Below are 6,861 nucleotides of genomic sequence, written 5' to 3'. Positions count from 1 at the left end.
TCTGCTTTCAGACTCTGAACTCTATCCATGGTTCCAGATGACTGTCTAACCAGATTACAGTATCAAAAATGAAAAGGGTGAATTCACCCAAATGAAAATGAAATTCACGCAATAATTAGTACCTATTTTACCAAATTGCATGCCAATAAGTCTGACAATCTAAGTGAGATGGATGAATATTGAGAAACACATATGTTACCTATATCAAGAGAAAAAGAAAAAGAATACTTAAATTACCAGTAATTAAAATATAAATTGTGGGTGGCTAGGTGGCACAGTGGATAGAGCCGGCCTGAAGTCCAGAGGACCTGAGTTCAAATCTGGCCTCAGACCAAACATTTGACACTTACTAGCTGTGTAACCCTGGGCAAGTCACTTAACCTCAATTGCCTAATATGTGTGTGTGTGTGTGTATATATAACTGATGTTTTATATATATATTATATATATATATATTATATATATATATATATATATATTGAATAAACCTTCAGCATACTCCCTAAGAAAAAATCACAAGACAAGAAGGATTCACACATGAATTCTATGCTACATTTTAAACCAACAATTAATTCTAATACTATATAAACAATTTGGGAATATAGGTAAAGGAAAGGTCTTGCCAAATTCCTTTTATCACACATGTATGGTGCTGATAGCTAAACCAAGATGTGCCAAAACAGGAAGGAAACTATAGACCAATTTTCCTAACGAATATTGATGCAAAAAATTTAAATAAAATACTATTATTACCAAGATCATGCCCAATCAACAGGTAGTGTTTATACCAGCAATGTTGGACTGTTTCAATATTAGTAAAACTGCCAGCAAAAGTCACCTTATCAATAATGAAAGCAGCAGAAATCATATGATTATCTCAAGAGGTGCACAAAAAGCTTGTGACAAAACACAGCACCCATTCCTAGGAAAACATTAGAGACCATAGGACTAAACGGAGCTTTTCTTAAAGTGATAAATAGGAGCTTTCAAAATGCATCAGCCAACATTATCTGTAATGAGGATAAGCTAGAAGCCTTCCCAAATCACCACCATTAATTCAATATTGTACTAGAATTGTTCACTATAGTAAGAGGAAAAGCAGAAGAAATGATGGGAGTTAGAATAGGCCATAAGGAAAGAAACCTATCACTCTTTCCAGATAATATTATTGTATGCTTAGAGAATACTAGAGAATCTACCAAAAGAATTTGTTGAAGTAATTAACAAATTTAGCAAAGTTGCAGGATATAAAATAAAACCATGGGCAGCTAGGTGGTGTAGTGGATAGAGCTCCAGAACTGGAGTCAGGTGGACCTGAGTTCAAATTCAGTCTCAGACATTTGACATTTACTAGCTGCCTGACCCTGGGCAAGTCACTTAACCCCAATTGCCTCACCAAAAAAATAAAATAAAATAAAATAAAATAAAAAATAAAATGAAACCACATAAATAATCAACATTTCTGTATCTTACCACCACAATCTAGCAGCAAGAGATACAAAGAGAAATTCCATTTAAAGTAGTTGTAGACAGTATAAAACGCTGGGGAGTCTACCTGCCAAGACCGAACCCAGAAACAAAATAAACACAATTACAAAATACTTTTCACACAAAGTCAGATCTAAAGAGGAAAAATACCAGTTGTACATGGATGAGCTGAATTTATATAATAAATATGATAATTGCACCAAAATTAATTTACTTATTCAATCATCAATTAAGCTACCAAATTATTTTACACAACTATAAAATCATGATATAACGTATTTGGAAGAACAAATGCTTAAAAATATCAAGTGAATTAATTTTTTAAAAATGTAAAGGAATGTGGCCTAGCTGTACACAGTCTTAAACTGTGTGATAAAGTTGTAATCATTAAAATTATCTGGTACTAGCTGAGAAACAGGGTGCTGAGCCAATGGAATAGATTAGGGACACAAGACATAGTAGAAAATGAGGATCACATCTGAAATCATGTAAACTTACATATTACCCATGTTGCAAAATAAAACAAACAAAACAAATCAATGAGAGCCACACTTTCCTTTCTGGCTTAGTCTCCTCTACCAAGTGACTTCAAAATTTCTTTCTAAAACTATTTCAGATTTTGGGTTTTATTCATTCCCAAAACCAGAAACCCTGCCATTAGTGAACTGACATATTGGATAGACAATTGGAATTGGGGTCAAAAGACCTAGACTGCAGTTCTTCCTTACTCATAGGCAAGACCCTTAAACGCTCTAAACCTCCACTTTCTATCTGTAAAATGGGGGTGATAATAATACCCATGTTAAGTAAAATACAGGGTTGTTGTAAGGGTCAAATGAAATGTTTGCAAAGTGCTTTTCAAATCATGACATGCTAAAGATGTGTTTTATTGTTGTTGATCTCTTTTAGTCTTTTTGAAGGAGTTTGCTTGTCATGCTATTGATACTTTTCTGTTTAATGTTCTGCAGACCTTTGAACAAAATTACTGTCTCTTGTAACTCATTAACAGCACTGGGACGTTTAACTCATCTGCTGCAGGCTCTATGAATACATCTTTAGAAAAACTCTAGGAGGAGAGTGGGCTGTGGGAATCAAATGTTCCTCATACTGTTCCTGCATAGTTTTCTGTTCTTCCCCTAGATCTCTATACATTGAAAGCATTTCATCCACGCAGATTAGAGATTAGAAACACTTGGTATGCTATTAAACACATTGTTCCTGAATTTTTATGGATGAATGTCATGACTAGGAGATGGGGGTGATAGTTTTGTTTCATGACAATGTTCCAACTCCATTACAATATATTTTAAATTCTCAAAGATATCCTGAGGTTTACATTTGTAATATTAACATTTGTCATCTGTTCACTTCTAAAAAAAAATATTGAGCTTTTGATGGATAATTCCAGCCACCAGTTCATGTCTTGCTATCCATTAGGTACCAATATTTCACAAATTGCAGTGAAGTGCTTCTCCTTTTCTACCATTTCCTTCCATAATCTATGCTGACTGCTAAATCTGGGCTCCTTAAGCACCATCTTTCTATTATTTCTGCTGACAGTAACCAATGCCTTTTGATGTGTGATTGACAGCAGAAACTCACTCCATTTCTATAAAGAAATCCACATGACGAGCATGTGTTCAGTGGTTCTCTGAACACACGTTGTTGGTTAAATGCATGTCGAGTGTCACCTATGGTGTGCGTTTGTACTCCACTTTGGGATCTTTGTTATTTCATAGGATTCCCCCAGAGATTGAATACTTTCGGATACACTGGACACTTCCACAGGTGAGGAATTAATTTACTTTTTTTAAAAAAAAAATTTTACTATGAAGTATTTATATATACACATATATGTATGCATGTACATACATAGTGAAATGTTCAGTCTCTTTGTTGCCAAAGTACTTCTGTCAGTTTTAAACTTGTTTGATATGTACTTTAAGAACATCCCTGAATTCCCTCCCTCCTTTTAAATGAGGAAGTGCTGATCTCTGTGTTTCGTTATTATGCAGATTTTTGTTAGGATACTTTCCAAAACTGGTTTTGTAGATTTTTGAAGAAATGGGAGAGGACCTTTCTACACTAGGCTCTATTGAAGAAGGTTGCTACTTTATGAAGGCCGTCCTCCGGGAAGGGGACTGGAATGCAGGAAAGGATCCTCCTTATTTGGTAGGCAGAGGGTTTTCAGGGATGGGTGGATGACTCTGAGGGTTACAGGCATGGCTGTAGCTAAGGCAGTACTTGGGCTACTGTGGTGCAGGCCATATAAAACAAGGGTTGTATGAATCTCCAGCCAAGGTAGGCTTCCCAATTGAAAAGGTCTCTAGGGATGCTCTGGAGATACTTGAGACTTTTCTTTCACCCAGGAGACTTCCTTTAGGAAGAGAAAGAATTCTCACTTAAATACAAGGCTTTTCTGAAGGCCTTGAAATGGGAGCTACTTCTTGCTTTTGTTGTCCCTTAAGCATTCTACTAGGGATAGCCTCTCCAGTAAGAAGTGTTTCTTATTGGTTTCCCTAAATGGTTTCCTTAAAGGGCATCAGTAAAACATTTTTCATTTAGGGGTTAAGTTACTGCTATCACTATGGACATTCAAAGGCCAGAGTACACACAGAGTAATCACACAAGTATACACAGGAGTATCTCCATTGTTATACTGTGCCCTTGTAGCAGGACTAGGGATTCTTGCCAATGACAGATATTACCAAGAATGACACATCACATTCCACCCTCTGGAGTTTACGTTTTCAAATGCCTTATACCTTTTCTCCATGCACACATCTGGCAAAGACAGCAGAGGTGCAGCAGATGCTAGCCCTACTGAAATGGAAACATCTTGAAAAGGGAATCTGAGATGCTCAGCATTAAGGCAGGCACAAAGATGGGGAAAGCAATGGGGAGGCAATCAATATGATTGGCCTCATTGTGGGAACCCTGTGACTGGTCTTTCAAAATCACGCATGTGCCCCTCCAAGCACCCTTGCTCTTCCATGCTTTATAGCAAACATATTAAGGAGCTTTCACCCCAATTCAATAATGGTTTTAGTAGGATGGGCTTTCCATATGGGGTCTCATTTTATTTTCATTCAGCAACTGAATCCACTATCACATTCCTGTTAAGATCACCACAGAACTGGATGCCCCCCCCTTTTATGATTCATATTTCAAGCTAGTCTATACACAATGGAAATTCCTGCAATAACAGTAAGAATGACCTACTCCAATGTGGAATGGGAGAAGATGTGACCATGAGAAAATAGTAGAACCTGATTTTAAAGCAGAAATGATGGCATTATTTGATGTAGTAGAAGAGACCCAGTATAATGTACAGAGTGATAAGTCCATCTGTCATTCCCTTCCTCCCACCTCACTTGAGGAGTTTCACCAGACAACACCTGTACCTGTAGAGAGGCTCTGACTGCCTTCCCTACACGGACAGGGTGGACTCCATAGGAAAGGGATATTTTCAGTGAGCTGAACAAAAGCAACTGGGAGGATGAGAACCCCAAACCAGATCAGCACTTTTCAAGGGACAGCTCCATGCAGCTGAGCTCTTGTGCCCAGCACACATTTGGTAGGAGGGAAACATTTGATGAGCAACTGGTGGAATAGAAAGATTCCTGCCACATCTCCAGCCCTGTGCTGGAACTGCTAGGAGAAGCAATTGCCTCAGGGGAGGGGCAGTGGAACTGGACTGAGGAAGTTCCTCAACTGGCATGTCAATGATTGCCTTGAGGGAATGGCCTGTGCACAGAGTAGCATAGGAGAATCAGGGATTGCAATAAGATACCATGCAGATGTCTGTTTGCAAGAGAACATAGAGCAAGAGAGGCAGATGAATTTGGCGGTGTAGGGAGGACCTTGGAAATCAGAGCAAGATATCTGGGGCTATGTTTGAGAGCAGAGGGTGACTTGAAAGGGACAGTGGAGGAAAAGAGAGATTCAGTTAGGTATTAAATGTGGGACCTAAAGTTTGTTAGGTGTCCTTCTACCACCAAACTACAACAAATGCCACCAAACACCATACAGCAAGTTCTATACCCAGTTATAACATTTTTCCCTCCCAAGCCCAGACATAAGCAAAGTGAGACAGTCATGTCTGTGATATTATTTGATAAATATTGAAAGACATTCTTGCCCCTAAATATCAAGGTACAAGCATTTATTAAACACCTACTATGTACCAGACACTGTGCTAGGCAGTAGGAATTATGAAACAAAAGAAAACAAAAAAGAACAACTACTCCCTCCCTTTGAGGAGTAGATAGATATATTCTATCATGGAAGCCAAAATATACATACATACACATACACATATTTTGTACATTCACACATATACATGTAAATACACACACACACGTATATATGTATTGTGTGTGAGAGAGTGTGGGTCTCTCTGTGACTTTATGTCTGTGTGTGTACAAAATATATTAATTTTATATCTACAAATTATATAGAAAGTAAAACACAAGTAATTTCAGTATAAAGGCACCATCAGCTGGAGAGGGACAGGAAAGTCCCCAGTAAGAGTATGGATGGCCTATTGCCTCCTTCTTCTTAGAATCCAGGCCTCTCTGAATCTAGAACAAGATTCTATTTGCGGTTTTTTATTGTGATGTCATACTTCTGCCTCATACTGAGCTTGTAGTCCACTAAACCCCCTAATTTTTTTTGTAAATAAATTACCACGTAACTATGCTTCCCTCTATCTTATACTTATAGAGTTGACTTCTTAAACCCAAGTGCAAGACTTTTATATCTGTCCCAATTAAATTTCATGTTATTAGATTTTGAACAATTCTTTCACCTGTCCAGAGTTTTTGGATCTTGACTCTTTCATCCTATTTGGAGTAATCTGTAAATGTGATAAGGATGCCATCTACGCTCTTTGTCCAAGTCATTAATAAAAATGTTAAGCAGTGAAGGGCCAATGACAAACCTTTTGGGAACTCTACTAGAGACTTTCTTCCCAGTTTTTGCTCCCTTTTATTTCAATCATTCAAGCAGTTCCAGGTATAATTTGACTATCATCTGGGCTACATCCTCACACCATTTCTAAAAAAGAGCACTAAATAATTTATCAAATTTTTGCAGAAATCTGTGTAAGGTGTAGCTGCCACCTTCTCCTGGTTGACCATTTTAGCAGCATTGTCAAAATGGAAATGAAGTTATTCTGTCTTGGCCTATTTTAGATGAAGTCATACCGATTTTTTCTCTTCACCATTCCCTTTCCTAGAGGTTCACTAGCCATTTCTTTAATAATACGTAGCATCTGTGGCACCTCTTCTTTCCTTTAGGGTCCCCAGAATGCCTATCCCACCTTCAAGATACTCCATGTGTCCACAGGCACACAAAACGAGAGCTTAGGAG

Source organism: Phascolarctos cinereus, unplaced genomic scaffold (assembly GCF_003287225.1).
Source record: "Phascolarctos cinereus isolate Bilbo 61053 unplaced genomic scaffold, phaCin_HiC Scaffold_430;HRSCAF=1045, whole genome shotgun sequence".
NCBI lineage: Eukaryota > Metazoa > Chordata > Mammalia > Diprotodontia > Phascolarctidae > Phascolarctos > Phascolarctos cinereus.
Note: the sequence above shows the minus strand (reverse complement) of the source record.